At 39.5% G+C, this 22,323-nt stretch overlaps 1 protein-coding gene across 2 annotated transcripts in view; it reads left to right on the top strand.

The window, feature by feature from the left end:
* The first annotated feature begins 541 nt into the window (after positions 1-541).
* Positions 542-22,323, top strand: part of chrm3a (cholinergic receptor, muscarinic 3a) — an 82,803-nt gene continuing 61,021 nt past the window's right edge. For both annotated transcript variants that reach the window (XM_038737791.1, XM_038737792.1), the window contains exon 1: positions 542-712. The gene's annotated coding sequence lies outside the window, so the exon portion shown is untranslated. The remainder of the gene's footprint in view (positions 713-22,323) is intronic.

Genomic DNA, 22,323 nt, shown 5'->3' with positions numbered 1-22,323 from the left:
CGCAAAATAAGCAATTGACGATGGATGGATGGATAATTTGGACCCATCTTGGCTGCTTTATTGTGTGTAAAATAAATAATTTGCTTGTCAGAAGCACTTTTGTAATGTACAATTGCAGATATATATCAAGTCATATATGGAGACAGCAGTTAGAAAACAGGACATTGCTTCTGACAGGTGGAATATCTGAGTATGTTGTACCAAATTAAACAGCGTGAAGTTTTGGTTGACGACACTGTTCTGTTATTAAAACGGGTAAAAACTCAGCATGTAGACAAAGATGAAATAAGGACCCTGACATTTCTGACTCCCATAGTTTGTTTGTTTTGCCTGTGTGTGTGAGCGTGTGAGTGTGCTGTGCTCCTATACTTTCCCCGAGCTATTATCAATGAATGAATCTGGACTTTTTTATTCGCCGGGTGTGCCACCTGCCGGTGCGTCACGGCTGCTCTGACCAATCCTGACGCAGTGATTGTTCGTGCGCCCTTGGAGATCCGGCGGTGCTCCTCACATCGCCCTCCAATCTACGGCTCGGTGACGGTAGAAGGTGGCGAGCGTCGTTAGCTGTACACCGTTAGCGCTTCAGATGTGACTGCATTGGACTGCCGTACTGCTGCTGTGCCAAACATGGACGCGGGACAAGTTTGACTGGATTGCCATTTTCCCATCTACTTGTACTGCTTTTGATCCGCGCACTATTGAATGTTATGAGGTAGGTGAAAATAAGACACATGACAGAAAGTTTAGGAAATATTTAATCACAGAAAAGTATTTGGTCTTCTGCTCCTTGAACCGATTGCCTTATTTTGCCACCTTGTTTTTTTTTTGCCGCACAACGCTGCGCTCTGAACAACAGAATATATTGATTACTTTTGCTTGTCTCCAAAGCGGATACACTATATTCAGAACCTTATTGCAGGCTCGTATTGGATGTGCTTTTGTTTCAAATGCAAGTTTGGCAAACAAGTGCTGCTGCTGTTCCCCCTGCTGCCCGGCTCAGCATCCCTGCCCAACCCTCTGTGCTCTTCAAATGCCTCGCCTCCAAAAAGGCTCCATGGCTCCTTAAGCAAATATGATCTTGTAAAGTTGATTCAAAACACGGGAAAAAATTTAATTTTTCCTATCTTGAATTTCCCAAAGTGAAAGTTGATCAAAAATAAGAAAAGCATTGCCAACAAAAGGGATAGTCTTTATTCCCTGTTATCCCTCATGTGGCAAATTTACTATTATTTTGGTGATCAGATATAAAGGTAATTGTTACTACTGAATGGCTGTGGACAGAGGAGGAAATTAATTGTTTCCTTACATGGCATGTGGAAGGTTTTCATGATTAGGGGTGACTGTTTATTTATGATACCCATAGATGGCAATGTGAAGGAATGTTCCCTCTCAGTGAGCTGGGGGTACTTTGACATTGTGCTGGATAATGAGCAAGAGCAGAGGGAATGGCATCTGTGCCATGGTGCAAATATTTTCCTTTTAGTCTATGGCTGCAGTTATTCATCACAAAAGCCAGTGTGTGAGTTTGACAATACAGTAGCCACATATGAATCACAAACTATTCCACCACGGCTGCAAATATGGCTTGATAGTTTAACATTTTAATATGTTACATCAACACATCCAGTATGTTTTTATATCAATACATCAACAAAGCCATTGTTATTGAACAGTGCAGTCAAGTTCTGTGTCATGGTGAATGCACAGTCTGTTACCAGTCTGTTAAAGGTGGAGCAGGAATGTATTTGTATGATAATGACTTTCCATTGCCTGTTGAGGGGAGACACGCAGTGGAGGACATTCAGAGACACATGAAGGAGAAGATGAGAGACAAAGGTGAACAGCAATAGAACTTTCAAAGCTTGATGTATTGTTTGAGCCCCGGTCAATATCAGTTGGCCAATATTTTTTCAAATACTTTTTCCTCTCTTGATAGATGGTTTTGTTGTGCACAATGCCTACTGCCGTATTGATCATTGTTATGACTTTCCCAAATGGACTGTGGGTTGAGGATAATATATTGATAGCACTGGCCCTGGTCACAGAGGTGCAGATGGCTCTGAGTAGGATGAAAATGTCTTTGCTTTTACCTTCTGCTTTACCTGTTGTATTGCGTGGGCGCTGGCATGAGCATAGATGCTGACGCCTTTGGTTAATTAGTGCCAAGCTTGTGGATATGTACTGATGTTTCTGGAAATAACAATGCACACTGTTGAGAAGTGCAAGGTTAACCTACCACTGCTGAGGAATGATATGTGGGGAATTATTCTGCTATAGTTTACTAAAACTTAAAGTCAAAGGTTTTTCCTTACAATTCAGTTAAATCATTAAAGTGACATTTTTGGGAAATACTCTGATTGCTTTCCTGCTGAGAGTTTAAAGAAAAGATTACCACTCTCATGTCTTTATAATAAATATGGAGCTACAGCCAGCAGCTGATTAGCTAAGCTTAGCATCAAGGGTGGAAATAGGGAGAAATAACTAGCCTGGTTCTGCCCAAAGGCTAAAAAGAAATCAGACCCTCAGCAATGTACTATGTTTTTTTTATTAATCAGTGATGACCAAGACTCCAACATGTTTGCTTACTCAGTGATGACCAAGACCCCAAAAAAGTCACTACTCCCAGCTAAGAGTCCCTGTAAAACCCCACGTAAATTTACAACATATCGATTAGGCTATACACTTAGGATTTTGTAAGGAATGAACAAATGTGATACAAATTCATTAGTGTGCTTTAGAGGTGCTTTTAGACAGATTTATGTACCTTTGGACAGAGCCAGGCTAGCCGTTTCCCTGTTTCCAGTCTTTATGCTAAGTTAAGCTAATTGGCTCTGGCTGTAGCTTCATATTTACCGTACAGGCACAACATGGTCTCATCTAAGCGTATTTCCTAAAATGTCAGTTCATGTAAACAAGAATTTCAATATGATAGATATTAAATGTTTATCAGCCTCTTTTCACTAAATCTTTACAGCCTGTCTTTATTAAGTTTTTAATGGGAGTGTAACAGATGTATAAGCAAAGACTGACACAGGCACTGGTGTGTTAATACCAGTAAAAGTGTAACGAACAAACGTGTGATTTGTTGAAATAGAGAGCGTTTCAGTTGCTGTATGATCCAGACAAAAGCATCAAACAGCATAACCCCTCAGGCTGCAGCGTACACTGACTGGCACCACCAGGCTACTTTTAGAGGAGGCAACAGGAGACAGTGATGGGTATTTTACGGCAGTCAGCTGGCCAAACAGACGAGCTAACTCCCCCATTGGGTTTCATTAGAGCTCGTCTTGATGTTAAAGCCTGTTTAATTCACTTCCACAGCCATGCAGACCACAACAGAGCAAAGCAGAGTGTCTATCTTTAGACAGTGCACGGGCAGAAACTTTTCCACCTCAGTTCAATTATTAAAACAATAAAATCAGTTCCCTGTAGCTGGCCTTAAAGATGTCTCAGTTGAGTTATCCTGCGCAAAGGCTGTGTGCTGATAATCTCCCATGCTGATGGGAAAGGTGTTTTCTGCATCGGATAGAACTCTGTCAATTATCTTGCACATAAACAGCTGTTTATATACGGCCCTTCACGCCTTCTCCTGTCTTCTGCTGTTCCTCCAGTAAGCAGATATAGTGCCTGAGGGTGCGATTACAGTAAAGCCTTATGGGTTGGGTGCTTGGCGTCTTTGTCTCTGCTCTCTGGGCTGCTACTGTTTTTGTCCCATGATCATAGCACCTGCTTAGTTTCACAGGCACAGGACACTGACAAACTGTTTGACTAATAAGCAGCTTGACATCTTGGACGTTTAAGAAGAAATATATTATTTTATATAGCCATTCATTAAGATACAACACATAAGGGGTTTAATCATAATTATATTGGCGCCTAATGCAAATAATATGTTATTGGCTTTGGGATTTTTTTTGTCGTGTCTTGGTTATTACTGCCTGGCGGATGCAATAGAGGCTTTTTATAGCTAACAAAGTGTGTTAAACTGACATTCATCATTCTCTAACCTTTACTAGTTGTCATAAGCTTAGCTGTAGCTGCCCCTTATTGGTGGCAATAAGGTGCTCACTCCAGGGCTGTTAACAACGCTGCTACGTGTTTACCTTAGGATATTGTGTCTGTTCAGCACACAGCGATCCACGCACATACACAAATCTAGATAATTCAAGTGAGTCATAGTTCAAAGGTCAGTTAAAGGCAGGAAAGGACGGATGATTTTTAGAGGCAGAGTTAAGGTCAGCGATGTTATGGACATGGGTTCCTGGAGGTCTTTAAGGTATATAAACGCTCTGGTGGGAGACAGACGTAACTGCCACCGACACCAGTATTTCCATACAGTTTGCAAATGTCTAGCAAGTCCTGGCCCTTTTTCTTTTTGCCAATTTTGACATTCTCTGAAGGGCTCTCTGTGTGTCCTTTTTCTTTCCTGTGTGTGAATTTTTATTCATTCTTTCTCTTTCACCCACTCTCTCTGTCTTACTCCCTCTGTCATGTGTCGCTGCCTCTCTCTCCTGAACTCTTTCCTCTCCCTTTCTTCACTTCTGCTCTCTTGAAAGTAAACCTCACTTGAGGGAATTCAGATCCATGTCTAATATATTACTGCTCTTTTATGTCTGCTCTCTGTCTGTTCTTAGCAAATAAATCAATAACAACTTGCCCTCCATCATTTTCAGTGGAGGTCCAGAGGGATGGATTCACGGGAAAAGAGAGTTGTACTGTGCACATAGAGAGTGAGAAAAAGAGACAGGGAACAAGGCAACACAGAACGATAGAGTGCTGGTGAAATATGTATACTGTAAATAAAAAAACTAACTACTAGTGGAGAGTAAACCTGCTCTAGCTCAAGTGTTGGTCATTTGTGCCTGCTGTAATGCACAGAAATGGGAGAAATTGATGATTATGGATGTTTGACTCAAACCTTCAATATTCACCCATATATTTCTTTGTTCCGATTAATGTTGCCGTCATTGATAGCTTGTTTATTATTCTGAGTTAATGTAGTTTCACACAGTATTGGTTACATTAAAGATTGATTTGTAATTATACCCTAACATACAGTGCTTTGTTTTTCTCACTGTAGCACACAGATCTTTAAAAAACTATCCACAGTGGCTCAAATAACAGTAGAGATTATGTAAAACTAAACGCATTAAACATTTCTAACAAGAATGCGCTCTTCATAAACATTTTGAGGTAATGTCAGCCAAATGTTTAGCCCTCTTAATAAACTGTGTTTGGCCCACAGCTTTATTCTTTCTTTGGGACTGGTCATTGCAAGTTTAAAGTGCTAATAAGATAGCAATTACCCTCTGTTGACACATTTGTTTTGGCTTCAGTTTCATAACACTCTACAGCTAATAATCCTGAGAATAGCTAGTACAAGATCATGTTTAGACAGCAGTAACTAGACGCCTGTGGATATGGGTGAACTGCTACTGTGTATGAAGGGAAACTGGAAATAGAAAAGAAATAAAGGAACAAAAAAACAGGGAAAATGGATACAACAAGACAAAACTCAATGGCAAGTCACCTTATAAAGTATTTTAAAGAACTGAGGTTGAAACCACAGTGTTGCTGTGCCTGCATCTCTTTTCTTTCAGAAGTATCAATGTCTTGATATTTTAAGAATGGAGAAAATATCTTCTTTGAGCGCTATTGATTCTTCTTAAAATTGCTGAATTCTACTACTACCTTCTACATTCTCCTAATAATGCAGCGTTCATTGTCCTTTTTTAAATTTCAACAAGAAGATACGTTGTCAGGAGTAGCGCCATTCATGTTCGATGCTTTAAACTTGTCAAACATATTGTCTGACACACACAAGGAAGGCAACACTGTAGACTATGCAATTTGCAGTTATTGGTTATGATTGCAAAGTGTCACAGCGAGATATTTGATTGAATTTTCGAACTGCCATAATCCAGGGAATACCTCATACTGTGGAATAATGGCGTGGTGCTAATATACATAGTGATGAGTGGATCGATCACTGTCACACCTACTCGGGGATAAAATCAGCATTTATGTATTCAAGATAATTTATAATTCATGATGAGGATACCTTGTGACAGATGTTGGTGTAGACAGACGGACATCTGTTGTTAGTTCAATAAAAATGCTTTTTTAACTCTTGGTTCCAATGTGTAAGTAGTCTGATTACATATCACTAAATGTGCTCTGGCACATATACTCTTGGGATAAGTGAGGATACCTTTTTATTATCAGTGTGAGATGATGGCTGATGAATCATATTTTACTAATGTCACAACAAGAATCTCCTAATTTAAAAATAAATTGAAAGCGTTTGAAATCTAATCACCCCAACCTAAAGTCAGATTAGATGCTGCTCTGTGATTAGGCTCCTGTCAAAATGAATTTGTCAGAATTTATTAGTAAGTTCTTTTTAGGATTCTTCTTTGAAATGTTTGGCACATTACAACTGAAAACAGGCCTGCTGTGCTTTTTCCCCCTTTTCTCCAGTTGTTTTTTTCTGCCTGACTCCCTCTCCCTTTTGTAATACAGCTCATCAAGCACACATCAAGTGAGTCAAATTGTGTGTCAAGCCCTCAGCTCTAACAGACATCCTGACTAAATCACATTTTTTGGCTTTGTAATGTTCAATCTCCAAATCGTGTCAGGGGTTGGAGTGAGGTGAAGAACTTTCTAACATAAATGATTTATCTTTGCTCCTTTCTGCCTTCTTGTTTTCACATGGTTTTTGTTCGTTATTTTCCACTGGAAGAAGTAGAAGATTGTGTCATGAGGACTAAGTGAACCACATGAGATTAGCCCAAGTTTTTCAACTTAGGGTGGGGACAAGTTACAGAAATGTAGACAGTATAGCCAGTGTAGTTACAGTCATTGCGTAGATTAGGCCCTTGGACAATGTTTAAGAGCTTGAAATTCGCTCAGTTTTTATCCGCATTCAGCTATGTGTCTGCACTACTTTGCTGACTGATTATCTCTGTTAATGGGCCTCTGTAATTTAGTCAAGCATAGGCCCTTTTTTTGCCACTCTTTTATTTAGCACCTGTCACACAATTTAAACAGCGTGAGTTATCTTTTTTTCCGAATCAGAACTGATCAAATACTATTTGTGAAGCAGCATATGGCAGAAGAAAGACTGAATGGGCTGGCCATTATGTCTGCTGAGAGGATCATAGGTCTGAATGTAGATAAAGGACACTGTTGAGGATTTTACGCAATGCCAAGCTCATGGGATGCAGTTTTAAAAAGGTGAGTGAGTGCTTCTTCAAGGGGATTTGGAGTTGATGATTGTCTGCTGTGCCAACCTGTTGGAGCTAATGTCTATGCTGAGTCGCTGCCAACTGTGTTTTTGATAAGATTTGGGCAGTGCTGCTGTGCAAAACAGCAGTGTTTCTATAAGCTAACTATACTGTGTGTGCTGTGGTTTGAAATCCTGCACCTGTGCTGAGCTTAGTGTATGATGTGTTGGGCTTTTCCTCTGCTACTGGGGAATGCTTAATGTCAATGTACATAGACATCCAAACAATAGTTGTTGATTTTGAACATATTAGTACTGCTTATGAAGTCTGTTAGAGAAATGTCTGTCCTGTATTTTCCCTGAATTGTACTATTAAGAATGAGCATATGCTGTAGTCATGCTTTGGGGATCAAATATTGATCTTTACTTTAATGTTACAGTTATGGAACCGGGTAATTGTTTACACAGCTGGTTTTCATTATACTAATTCATCTGATTCATTTGTCTTACCAATGTTTGTTTTTTCTAGCTGCAATCTAAATGATGCTTAAAGGTTACCCCCTTGTGTAGCTTTATGCCTGTCTCATTATTATCACCTGCCGGAGTTCCCCCCAAATGTCAAAGTTAGAACGACATGTTCAAAGTAAAGTGAAAGAAACAGCTCTACCTGAAACTTCCTATTTCCTAGTTTTTCCCCAGAAGCAGGTGTAAGACTGGCAATTTCCTCCATTCTTTTAAGGGAGTTCAAACCAGCACCTGTCTTTAAGTCTTCCTTATTCCTCACTTTGATTGACATTTCGGAAAGAGAGAGGGAGTTGTAGAACTTGTACCAGGCTTGGGCAAGATGTAGAGCGAGCCCTCTGGTTAAACTCTGTAGAGGAATATTAATCCAAGCCAGATCCACATCCCCTAGGCCAGGGAATCAAATCCTTAGCTGACATTTACATGAGTCTAAAGCAACAAAAGGGTATGAAAATAATTGTACTCCATGTACTCAATTTGCTATCTTCTCAATGTGTGTCTGAAGACAGTTGAAAGTTGAAACAGAATTACGCAAGAGGGATGCAGATGCACCATGTTCCTTTGGGGATTTTAAGTGTTTCATAATAGTAACAAGCAGATAACAGCTTGAGGTAGATAAAGTGAGTTAGTCCAAAAACCAAATTTTGCCTGCATGCTTAACCCTTAACAGGGCAAAGCGATAGTCATCACAGTCCTTTTATATTGATAAAATACAAATACAAATGCAAAAATGTGTCATTACAGAGTCATACGAATAACCGCTAGTTACTTGCAATGTAAAAATAGTAAGTACAGAAAGAGTATCAGCTAAATGTGCTAAAAGAATGAAAAAATAAAAGAAACAGCCTCTGTGACTGATGTATTATTATATATTACATTAGCAGATTGTTAAAACGGTAACGGTGTAAGTAGCATTCTACTGTAACAGGTCGAGTTGGAGTTGGTTTTAACTACTTCATATACAGTTTGGTCATTTAGTCCAATGGTTCCAAATCTAGAGGCCGGCCCTCCTCCAAAATGTCATAAGATAAATCTAAAGGGGCTGTGAAATCATTAATGGAGTAAAAAAAAAGAAAAACAAAGTCCTACAACTCAAACATTTAATAATTTTTATCTATTTTTTATTTTTTGTGAAATAATGGACATTTTTACCAGTAAACTGTTATTTAAGTGACACTATTTCTGAAGTTTAGAGGTGAACAACTTATGTAACTCTGAAATGTGACCCAAGTAGGCATTGCTTTTTTGTCACAAACTAAAAACATTAGAAACTTTGGTTTAATTATTAACAATGCATTGTATTTTTTAAGTTTATCATATTCTTTTATGTAACACACAGCAACTCATCACCCAGCAAGACATACCAAACAGGATGTGGAGTGATTGCCGACCCTGAAAAGTTGAATTAAGGAAATGATAATTAAAGCTTTAACATCAGTTGGTGCCACAACTAATGAAAGGACAATTTTGATTTAGTCTCTAGAGTCAACACTCCCTGTAATAATCAGGGAATGCCAGCTTTTAATGCAGATATTTTCACTCCTCCATGTTTTGTGGATCAAACAGTGTAAACCTTTAACACCTACCCAAGGATTATTTGTGATCCACAGTGATAATAATCTCAAGATCATCACAGGAATGTGTGTAACTTGGCATGGCAGTAAAGCTTTGTAGGAGAAGTGCAATGACATGAATGACTGGAGTAGGTGTTAGGATTGGTCATCTGCTTTTTGTTTGTCCTTATCAGTGGTGCAAACTAATAACATACATTAATAACTAACATTGGGCACAAGCCTTATTGAACAGCTCTGTGAAGAAACTCAGAAGTATTATTGTGGCCGCTGGTCAAATTTCAAATCAGTGTAGAACAAGCTCAGCAGATTCTGAGATATTACAGAAATGGGGAGATTTGGTGGAGGACTAGACAGCCAGAGTACATTAACTTTAGTGGTGTATTTGGGATGAAAAGCAGACCAGAAGCAAGAGAGGATGGATGGAATTGCCTGGCATGTCTCCATACAAAGGTTTTTGGCAGGGTTATGTTGGTAGAAAAAAGAAACTGTTTATTGGCTTAGTACCCTCTGTATTTCTTTGAAATGTAATCATAACCCAAGCTGGGCATATTTATTGCATATACAGGCAACACACTGGAGTTGTGGGAGCTTATTATTTATCAATATTTAGTCCACTAAATATACAGTGTAAACATGAAAATACAATGGTTGAATCAGCTTGATTTATAAAGTCTGGATTCCTGGCATTAAACTCAGTTTAAATCTATTCAAATGAAAGTGGCAAACAAGGAAGGCGAAGGACACTATGGGCTTTTATTCTCAAGCATTAGGAAAGCTGGCAGAGGCACAAAGCAAGGGCTGAACTTAAAGATCTAAGACTTTCTCTATGTACCATGAATTGAATGTTCATTTCTCTACCATAAGCCTTCTCCAAAGGCATTTCAGAGAATTTGGCAGTACATCACAACCGCAGACCACGTGTAACCACACCAGCCCAGGACCTCCACATCCAGCATCTTCAGCTTATCTGCAGCTCATCGGGGTCTCGACCTGACTGCAACTTCACACAGCCATTGAAGGGGAGAGGACCAACATTCCACAGGCCACAATCAACAACCTGCTCAACTCTATGCAAAGGAGATGTGTTGCACTGTATGAGGCAAATGGTGGTCAAACCAGATACTGACTGAGTTCCTGAACCCCCCGGACCCTGCCAATACAGTGAAATTGCACATTTTCGAGTGGCCTTTTATTGTGGCCATACTGTCTGATCAGCATCTTGATATGTCACACCTGTGAGGCGGATGGATTATCTCGGCAAAGGAGAAGTGCTCACTAACACAGAGTTTGACAGATTTGTGAACAACATTTGAGAGAAATAGGCCTTTTGTGTACAAAGAGAAAGTCTTAGATCTTTGAGTTCAGCTCATGATAAATGGAGGCAAAAACAAAAGTGGTGTGTTTATGATTTTGTTCAGTGTATCTTACCTGTGGCCAATGAGATGAATGGACTGGAAGCAACAAGCACTTTTTTACCAGGATTGTTTCATTTCTACAAACAAAACCTTATGCCATCTCAACAGGTGCTATTATTACATAATTATTCTGCATATAGTGGCTTTAGATTATTAAAACTTTTCAACATGTTACTGGGATCTACAGCAGCAAATGCACTAAGTACTGCAAATTCTAGCAGTGTGATTACAGAAGGCTTTGAGCCGGTAAGATAAATTGCTGCAGCTCTTCTCCGATCGTGTTCGCAATGATATTTCATTAAAAAGGCTACATGTTGTTGATGATGGTGACCCTGGGTAAACTCCTGAAGTCTTCCCTCAGGCTCTGCCACCTCTTTGTTCCCTCCTCTTTGCTTTTCATGTTTATTTAACCACTCTTTTTTTATCCACATTAGTCTCACTAAAGCTCTTTAAATTAATCTCATTAAATCTCTTATTCAACAGAGACGTGGAGGGGCAGTTAGAGTTTGTAGTCATCTGCCTCATTTTCCTTAAGCTCCTATCATTACATCAGTCACATCCTGCTTAATCCTTAACTGCGGAGAACCACCAGGGGAGCGGGATAACCTTGTGACCTCTTTGCCGCCTCTCTGTTTATTGTTTGTATGTTTGATATCAGGATCTGAGGTGCTGTAATGAGTTAACAATGATCAACGGTTCTTTGGAAGGCAATTGAAAGATGTGTCTGAGTCATTTCCCTGGTTTGGTAATGATCCCTTTTATTGTATCTTAGCTTTGGCAGCAAGTTTGAGTACAACGCTTTGCTGTCCATATATCATAATCAGGATGTGGCAGAGGTTATTTACATAGTTCACAATCCAGTGTTTGGGTTCCTTCTTAATTCCATGGTTAGTTTCCAAGCACTTTCTTTTGCTAATGTGAGGAAAGCTAATCATATTACAAATCTATGTGTTTTAATTTCTAGTGGCTTGGTGGGGTTGGGATTGAGACCTCTTGGCTGTTGTATGAAATGCGTCGTCAGTGAACAGTAACATTAACAAGGCAAGAATACTGATGAGAGCTAGAGACTCCAGACAGTCAAAATTCTTTGACTGTTGTGTTTTGACTGTTTTCAGTCTTTGCAGCGCCAGGTGTCTAAACCAAAATTTATATGTCTCCCAGCTGAATATGTCTAAGAGCTGCTGAAGGGTGAAATGAGAAATCTGTCAAAATGCTTAATACATAGTTGCGTTCTAATCAGGTCAATCAGAACAAATTGTCCGGGCAGATGTTTGAGGTGCAGCTGGATAATTCTTTAAATTCAGTGCATTCCTGCAGCTTTGACAGGATATGCTGATTTAAGCAGTATTATACTTTAATGCCTCTTGCAGAAACCTGTCAAACAGGCCTCTGCAGCATACTTGTTTATAAGTTGTTTGTTAGCAGCGTACAGTTTGTCTGACTACCCATTTCTGCAAAATTTCTATTGGGCTGTGGAATCTTTACACAAAGGCCGTACACAAGTAGTGCTAAATCGTTTTCCTGCATCTGTGCAATAATACAGTTGCTTCGTAAGATGCCCTAATCATCACAAATCCAGTGAATCCTGCTTTGACTTGGTGTATGAAAGACTGGGAGCTTGAATAAGAATGAATTTGTTTCTTTGTGAAATTGCTCAAGGAGCCATGAAAAAAATGTAATGACAATTCGGGTTGCAGATGGCTGCATCCGAGGCATTTTCCATCGGGGGCTGCATCCGAGGCATTTTCCATCGGGGCTGCAGTCCGCAGTTTTATTTGTTTTACAGAACAAATTTGAAAACATTGCCGAAGCATAAACATTTTTCAGTTTAGTTATCTTAGTTTATCGTTACTTCCCCACCATTTAAGTGGGAAACTGTAAAGATGTTGGTTTAGTTATAAAAGTCTAAATGATATAATGTGCGAGTATGAAAATGTGTTTTAATTATGTCGTATTGTTGTTGAATCAGCTTTGAAAGTGTGTCCCTATTAGGAGATTTTTGGGGGTGTTTTTATTAAATCCCTTGCCCCTTTATTTGATTTACTTCTGTTGTGACTTCTGCAATCTTTGGAGGTCTGGATGTCTGAGAGAAAATCAATTCCTTCATAGTAACATAATTCTGAGGACTGCAGGGGAATGAAATGAGAAATCCCTCATCTCTTAATATCCACTGAATTTATTTACTTGCGGAGTAGAGTGCTGCTGGGGCAGTGGCTTACCAAATTTTTAAATTTAGTCTAGTACACTGACTCACAGCATTTACTCTTCTCCGTCTAGTCTCTTACTTTGTCTTTGATAATATATATATATATACACACTTCACATTCATTAGTTTTACCCCGCCCCCGAGAACAGACAAAATCCCTCACTGCCATTATCGGAGCCTTGTCGATGTGATTGTACAGGCGTGTTTACATTTAATGCAAACATCAGTCAGTGGAAGTGACAGCATGGGGACTAACTTAACACAAGGCTTGTCTTAACAACAAGGTCATTCGATCTCTGCTCCTGCCACATCTATCGGAATGACATATGCAGATGGTACGCTGTACATCCATAAGACCTCTAGACATCAGTGGCTCCATATATAACATTCTCATAAGTCCTTTTTGAATAAGACCATCCATTTTAAACTTTAAGTCTCTGTCATATGAAAGATTATAGCACGTGTTGATGTGTTATTTAAATTTCTTTACCGTGATGTGTCACCACTGATACTAAGCTTTTCAATACGCTTACACAAACTCATTGGACCAAAAAGCGCTGGTCACGTGGTGCACTGGAGATTTACAAGTTCCCAGCGTTGTATATTACCTTTGGTTTTGACTTAATTCAATAATTTGCACATGCTACTCCTTTGGGTCGTGACAAAGATAGATAGGAAAAGTGGAATGAGGAAACGTAGGAGGAAAGGATGATATAACATTTGTGAACTTGAACAACACTCTCTCTAGAAACTAGAGAAGCAAGACTCTAATCTGTGATGCTCGGCTGAATTTACAGCCTTTAGGTGATCCGTGGACACAGGAGATTAAGAGGTTTGTAGACTCGCATGTGTGAACAAAAAGAGCTTTCGTTTTATAGATGTGCCAGAAGTTCTGAACCAGAAAAAAATAGACTGATGTGATAGACACAGACTGTCCCAAAGCACATCATCAGTGCATCCGGTGGTGTGTCTCATAATGGAATATGCATGTACTACACGATCCATAAGCGTGCGGTTTTCTCTGCATTTATAATCCCAAACTGGAGACTTTGTTTGGACATGAACTATTAAACTTTTATGATGTCCTCTAACATCAAGCACCATACAGACTCAACAGAGTCCTAACTTTGTTTTTTTTTTTACTGTTTGTACTTCATCTTATACCTCAGAACATATGGTGAGTCTAAGATGTATTAAGGACTCAAGTGACTGGCCTGAATGAAAAGAAAATGGAAAATTCATTTAGAAGAAAGCCCCAGACTGAGCGAGCAATATATCACATGTATAATGAATGATTATGAATGTCTTTTAGGTTAGTTTAGTTTTTAGGTTTTAGAAGTAGTTTTAAAAAAATGTGTTTGAATATGAGGAGCACATTTGGCATGTTATTCCCCCACCCATGTGGTTTTACAAACCGGTGCTACTTTTAAATTCGTCTACGTGGGTATCTGAATATTTTTTCAATAGCTGAGGGATGTCATAGTTGGCGCTGGATGTGCGTAAATCCATTTTCCTCCATCACCGGTTCACTATTTGCTTACGCTGGGCATAATGAATCATTAATTCACTGCTGTCACTTGCAGCCCGCAGTCACTCTGAGCAGAATTAACTCCTGATCCAGCAGAGCAGAGGTAACAAAGAAATGGAGGAGCATGAGCTTCCCTATATTTGTTTCACTCCAAATATAAAACTATGGATCCGTTTATGTGTTGACAGGATGGGTGTTTTCTAATAAGGCTGTTACGCTGCGCTCTCTGATGCATGTTGTTTTGATTGTGTTTTGCATTTTTATTAATTTATTGTCTCTCATTATTCCCACCCTCCTGTTCATCTGTGCTGCAGGTATTTTCAGACTTTGAACCACAGGTGATTTTCTGTTCCTACAGTGGGAGAATTTGTTTTAAATAAAGTACACCCTCAAACCATAAATAGGCTATACTGTATGTTATAGAATACTGGTTCCCAATCAGGGGTACTTGTACCCCAGGGGTTTCTTCTGTAGTTGACAGTTTAATTGTATGAAACGCATATTATAACAATGTCCGCCTTTACATAACCAAGTGTTAAATAACATCCAGTTTAAAATGAGTTCAAAGGAACCTATTTTGAACATGTGCTGTAATTCATATGGGAGGGCTGTGGGGATACATCAGGAAAAAAAGGTTAGGAACCACTATAATGGAAGATGCATTTTAGTCAACTAGAGGAGGCACCACTGAGAAAAGTGAAAGTGTCTCTCTCTGATGATGTAGTGTTAAGTGTGTTTTAATTAGTCTGGATTGCTATTCCAACAATGAGATCGTTGGCATCCCACTGGACAATGAGCCAGCTGCAAAATGAAATAAATCAGACTGAAAGATATACTTTCTTACCCTCAAATGACAAAACAAATCCTTCTATCTCACTGATGATGTTCTCAAGCTCATCTGTAAACTCCACTGAGTATATTTTCAACATTAATGCTGCTTATGTTGTGGCCACATGTTTTTGAAACAGGGAAGTTTTGAAGATGCTTCATTTAACACAAGTCAGCAGGCGTTCTAAAAACGTATTCCTTGGTTTTTATTTTCGCCAGCTGCAGGACTCTTTTTCTCTGCTTGTTTTTGTTTTGCCGTCTGTGGTCCTGAGGAGAACATTTTTCTGACTGGTTGACTGTTGTTGCTTGTCTCTCTCTTTGCTATTTGCCACCTCCTGTGGCAGAGCCTCAGCTGTTCTGCCCTCCACCCCCAGTCACACAGGCAGAGACACAGCCAGCCTAACTGGTAATAACCCTACAACTGTGGTTCCCCGCAGCTTTTCGGGGGAAAGTGAAGAATACCTGTTTGCTGTTTTATCACTGGTGTGAGTAAGCATATAGCTCTGTATCTGGTGATGCCATTAATGTGCTGTAGTCTTGAAGTTTTTTAGGATTACGTGGAGCACACATGTGTCTTCACAGATGAACATGTTTTCAATTGTATTTCTCATTTTATTAAGTTAGTTTTCCGTGTGCGCAACTTAAGCTTAAATATTGTACGTTCCCCCTGGAAATTACAGTTACAGCTCAGATCTCTTCTCCGTTATTGCTCATTTTTCAGTAGGTTCTCTCAGTGAAGATCCTGGGTCTACCCCTCACTGTTTATGACTTACTGTTTGTGCAGCATTAAAAGGTCAAATTGGACAAATAACTTGTGAAAAGGCAAACAAATGGCCCAAAGATGTTGTTTCCATGATTTCTAAAGCATATTTTCACAACACTGGTAAACATATGATTCTCTCAGAAGCGTTTTCCTTGAAAACATAAACACTTCTCAGCATTATGCATGTCACATTATGGCCACAACATATTAAAAATCACCCAGTGAGTCTCACTGATGTGTGAGAAAAAGACTTTCTCTGTGTGTTTGTTTGTGTGAGACAGACAGTGTGCTCTGATTTAAGAAACAAAGGGAGCTAGGTTTCATAGTTTGTAGTTTGTTCTCTTGATGTTATGTCAGCCTTTTGCCTAGATTTTTTTTTGTTGGACTACAGCGTCCACAGGAAGTATTTCAAGACTATTAGTTGTCTTGCAAGATGAAGGTTAGAAATAGTTTTCGCTTGATGGAAGACCATCTTTATTTGAAAACCAAGTATATTCTTTTGTTGGTACTGGCGTTGGGACAATGCAGTTAAATTCTTTTGTGCATGAATAATTCTTTTTGCTCCTTTTGGGACAGTGTAATATAGCCTTCTTTATTTTCTCATTCTCTCTGGTCTCAGCCGGTCCTGAGCTAAATGGAATTGGAACGGAGCGCAGTGTTTGGGAGTCAGTGTTCTCCCATTTCTGATGACCGATGGCATGAGAGAGATGAAAGGGCTAACATACAAAGCCATGCCTCTGCTTCTTTTCCTCCCCACCTTCTCTGCTCTTTCCTCCCTCCTCACCTAGGCTGCAGTATATCTTTTCTCAGTCATGAATGAATGTGAGGGGGGGGTCTGCCAGTATCGTGTATATACACAAAACACAGATGCCACGACATACAGACACATATCACACCTCTTCTTCCCGTCATCCCTTCCATCCGCCTACTTTTTTCCCCATTTCCCCCTTTTCTTTCCATCTTCATTCTCAGGTACTGTACACATCACGGGGGCAGAAAACAACCCACACAATTTTGGCTGAGTGAACACACTAAGAGCTTTGGGCTTTTGGGATTCTGAATTCTTTTATGCTACTTTGTGGTGATGAAGCCCTGGATATGATGGCTGGCTAAACGGGCTGAGAAATTTCACTCTGTGCAGCAAGGATACACATCATTTGTCAAGCAAGCTGCCTCCAATTATCCATTAAACACAATGCTAACCATTAACATGAACTTCAGTGAAAAGCTTATTTGTATACCAGCTGGGTGTAACACATTCAAAGCGACTCATAAACAGGAATTGAGTTGTTCTTTGGCCATCTTGCTACCAGACACAGAGCTGGTGCAATTGCTTTTTCCATGATTCATCCCCTATAGTTAAAGAGAGCAGGTTTCATCTTAAAAATCTGCTCTTTTTGTTTGTGTTGCTCAGTTTGTGGTCCCATTTGTCCTAATAGTTGAATTTATTTTTTCCCCCCTTGTGTCGTTCACACCTCGGTGCCTCACGCCTCCTCTTATGCTGTCGGCTTACATTCAGAGTAGCTCTAATTGAGTTTTTGGACAGCCGGCCCGGTCTCAAACGCTCCACGGGAGATAAAAGAAATTTTGCATTACACCATCAAAGGGGCGCCCCCGCACCCTCACCCCATTCCACTTCCGCACTCACCAAAACATGATGAGATCAAATGAACATCTAAGGTCAGTGAAGCTCCGAAGGGTTAATGATGTGGAGACTGCGCTTGGATTTTAAATTCACACTCTGGGCAGATAACTACCCTTCACCCATTCAAGTCTCAACCTTCCACTGATGACTCACGCACTTTGCAATTTTTTGACATGGCTTGGCTTAGATCTGTCATTATCTGACACTGTCTACTTTGCCAGGATCAATAGGCACATCTAAACTCAGCAATGGCATGAAGTATCCTTTAGTACAGAGACTTAAAGTTAGAGTTAATTCACAATGAAGTGGCACATTCCTGAGATCTTTTCACCAAGCATTAAATTCTGTTTTCTTCTTTTTACCATTTCTCCTATAGCTCTCTTAATGTCATTCCCTATATTATATAAGAGCTTATAATAACAGCTTTGCATCTTACTTGGACAGAGCAAATGATTTAGCTATATTAAACACTGACATCCTCTACATTTCTACTTCTCTACTTTGGAAGTAAAGTGGTTGTACAGTATTTTGAGCATGCTTCTATACCCACATACAGCTTTCATATCCGGCCCTACAAGATAGATTGTAATCCGCTGACCTCAATTGAGTGACGTCAGCTAGATAAACACCGGTAAGTTTGTGAATACGTGTGTGTCTGTTTGTGAAATTCAACACAGCAGATTCATTAATATATGTAAGTCATTTGCTCTGATGACAAAAGCTTTTTATCTGAGTGGCCATTCCGCAATGATTTTGTATTGCCCAGCAGGTATTCCAGGGCACTTCAGGAGCCAGTTATTGTGCACATAACCAGCTATCGTTTCAATGTTGGTATCACCACAGGATCACTGTTGTCAAAGCCATTGTAACCATTGTATGCAATTCTGCTAAAAGACCTAGGCTGGATGTATATTCTGTGTTACTCACCAAAACTATCCTTGAGGCCGTGTGCATATCCATGATAATTTCTAGATCGATCGGAATTGAATATCTCACATATCCGATTCTGTGCCAAATCATGTCAAATTTACATGAATGAAAGACAGGGACACTATTGTTAAAGCCACACAGACGCTATAACATGTTATCTGAATGGAAGTTCTTCATCGTGAGTGAAGAAGACACAAAGTTCACAATTTGTAAATCAGTAAGTAAATGCCAAAATAAGCAGTGTTTCCCACACATAGTATAAAGTATGACGACCCATATTAGCATTTTGCAGAGACACAGAGAGAGAGAGAGACGTTATCTGGTATTACGTTAGAAGACGTGGGAACGGTGGATAACAAGTAACGATCTGGTATAGCAATAGTGAACCTGTTGGTGCCGATGTCATTAGTTTCTATTGGCTAGTTGCAGTGCTGGTACTACTGGGGATCCTAATAAAGAAAGGTTACAAAAAATATTGTGTATGCTGTTAATTATTAGTCTTAGAAAGAAAGTAAATCAGAATTGACAGGTCAGACTTGGAATTGGAATCAGCAACAATTACCTTTGCAAAAACTGATTTTTAAAAAATATTTGAATTCCTGCATTATTCACATCCATGTTTGCCAGTTTGCAGTCTTCTTCTTCATTGCTTTTGTTGGTGCATTGCTGCTCTTGTTTGCCAACTGTCAATCACTGGCAAACAATCCTCACACCCATGCATTATACAAGCATAACAGGGACCCAGTTGAAAAATGTTGCTTCTAAGCGCTACTATTGGTCAAAAACCTGTTTAAATTACTTTTCATAATCTTCACAAAAGTGAGAATCTGCCAGTATAATAATAATAATATGATATGTGTTTGTCTGAATCATCATTGGACTGTCACACAAAAAAGCTAACCATAAGTTATGACGATATAAATTGGCACATTAAAACTTTAAAGATCTGTCATTTTGAGAGTGTATAGCAGGTTCCTTTTGAATCTTGGTGGTAGGGTGACCCTTGTGTTTATATTTGAATCACAGATTGTGCCTTTGAGGAGCTTGGCAACTGGCTAACGCTCAGCAGTTCTTTTGTGCCACCTGTTCTGACGTCAGTGTTGATATGTCTGAAAACAAAGATTGAATGAATCTTGAATCTGTCTTAAAATTTTCTGTGATGGTGGAGATATTGTCTCTGTGCAGAACTCTTTGGAAAGATGACTTTTAACAAATGTGAGAGGGCAAGAATGCTCTGCTTTTGGCAATTTTTCAAGGCCTCTCTGTTCTTTCTTGTGTCTTGTTTCTTGGAAAGATTATGTAAAAATCCAGAGTAAATAACAGTGTTACAGATCACTTTCAGTGTTTTTAAGTTCTTGAAGCAGATGAGTTTTGTTCAAATCTGTTACTGACAGATCTAAATGACAGTGCTTAAAATAACAAAGTTATTCTGTTATAAGCTTGAAAATCAGGTTCAATAGTTCATTTTATCTGGCCTTTATTTCAAGCTAGCCGCTCTAGCTCTCTCTGTCTCATTTTCCTCCACCCCTCATCTCTTTCCTTCCTTTACAGCCTCATGGGCTTTATAGTGGCTGCTTCTCTTCCATCTGTTTCCCAATCAATTTGGTCTCATTTCCTGCCAGTTGGTCCACCTCCATGGGCTAAGGCACATTTAAGGAAGCATTGCATGTTGAGATCCTCAGCTGTAGTTATGGTGATCAGTCCGTGAACCTCTCGGTGTCACAGAAGCTTGCCTGGAATTTTGCCATCCGTTTGAAGTTTTGGATATATCCCTTTACAAGACTACTGGGGGATGGTGTGTGTGTGTGTGTGTGTGTGTGTGTGTGTGTGTTAGCAGATGGCTCACAAATGTACTCATTTTAACAACGTGAAAGTTAAATGAAGAACATTGTGTCTGTGGTCAGGCTGCTGTCAAAGATTCTGTGGTTTATTAATGTATGAACTTGGTTTCTGTTTGTGTGATTCACAAATACACAATGTTTCTAATATGCAAGCTGAAAGTCATGTTCAGATAGCTGTTATCTGCATTCAGAGCACTGCAGGTTCATTTCAAAAATTGCATGCAACTGTTTGTAAAAAACAAAACACCCTCCTAGTAAAGCAAACATGACTCTTCATTACTTTATTGCCACTTTCTTAATCACTGTGTAATCTTTTACCATAATCATCATTTGTTTAATTTAACGCTGGCACCAGATGTTGCCTGTATACTCTCTTTAAAATGTCATGTCTCACTCATACAGTATTTATTATAATCCATACTTCTCTTTCTGTTAGTGCTGCTATTCCAGTCATTAAATTCATGTGGTCCTCAGAATACTACAAAACAGAAGGCTTTTAGAAAAATCCAACCTGAAATGTGTCCTCTCTGATGTGCCAGAGAGACACATTTTAGTTTTCTCTCATAAATTTTAAATGAGTGTTGATCAGAAGAAATCAGAGCAGTCCTGCTGATCACCGAGGTGCGCTTACACCTATTAACCGCTCCCATTTTACATGAGCTTCAGACACTGAGGAAAAATATGTGGACTGTTGGCAGTCCAATAAAGGTCTTATTTGGGTTAAGCTGTTTCAAGCCTCTTTGATATCCTGCGTTTGAGTTTCCCGGCTGACATGCATAAACCAATTAACAGAATATCCATGTCCACCTTTGTGGCTGGAAAGGTCCTTCAGCTACATTATTCTCCAGTAGGTGTGACTGCAAGGTGCTTCCTTTGCTTTATAGTAGCTCGTAGGTGGGCTGATGTTACCCCAGTACATCATTACATATATAAAAAATGCACCTGCATATATTAAAAATATGCACCAGAGTAGCCTTTATTTTGGTCACGCACCCTGGTAGATTATCTAATCTAAATGTTAAATCCATTTACATTTTTTAAAGGCATGTACATGTGTGAGAGTCGTTTTTATTGCCATCCATGAGACTCTTAATGCAGTTTTAATCACACTATATCCACACAATGCAGAGCCGTGGTGTCTGTCTGCTGCACATGAAGTAGCCAGTCTTATCAGTGGGAGCAGATGGAGAGCGTCCAAGTGAGAGGCTCAGTCTGGCTCCATGTATGTCATAAGTAAGAGGATGACCTTGGCTGGATCTTAACTGCGGTTCAACCATAAGAAACACACACTTTTCCATCTCTCTTTCTGTCTGTCTCGGTCTTTGAGACAGCCTCTCTCTCTCACACACACACAAACTCCTTTGCTCCTACACATTCCTGTATGCAGTGTTACAGCTGGAGACAATATACACTCCTCCGCAACATCACTTCATAAAAAAAAAAAAGCCATTTGTAAGACACTGAGGCACAGAGGCTCTGGCAATGCCCTTACAAGCAAGCGATTAGATACTGAGTCATTTGTAGCAAGTATTTGCTGCAAGGTTAAGATGTTGCTTGATAGTTAATATCAGAAGCAGGCCCGGTAAACATTATTCCCCTTTTGCCAAGCATTCAATGAAGTTTGAGCTTCATTTTTATCATGCCCCAACAGAACTCGCAGCACTTAAATCAACCCGACACTGGGTATTTGACTCGTATAACATAAATCCCAAAAGACATTAATCAAAGGCAGTTTTTTAGGGTCGCTGTAGTTGTTTTTGCTTTGCTGCGCTTAAATGGAAGGATAAAGAGTCAGTGGAAGGTGATATCCATGTATATTTTGCCAATAAATTTGAAGAGCTTTGCT

This window comes from Micropterus salmoides, unplaced genomic scaffold, assembly GCF_014851395.1.
Source record: "Micropterus salmoides isolate LMB-PRFRI ecotype aquatic unplaced genomic scaffold, ASM1485139v1 Ms_hic_scaffold_22, whole genome shotgun sequence".
Lineage (NCBI taxonomy): Eukaryota > Metazoa > Chordata > Actinopteri > Centrarchiformes > Centrarchidae > Micropterus > Micropterus salmoides.
Note: the sequence above shows the minus strand (reverse complement) of the source record. Positions and strands in the feature narration are given on the sequence as shown.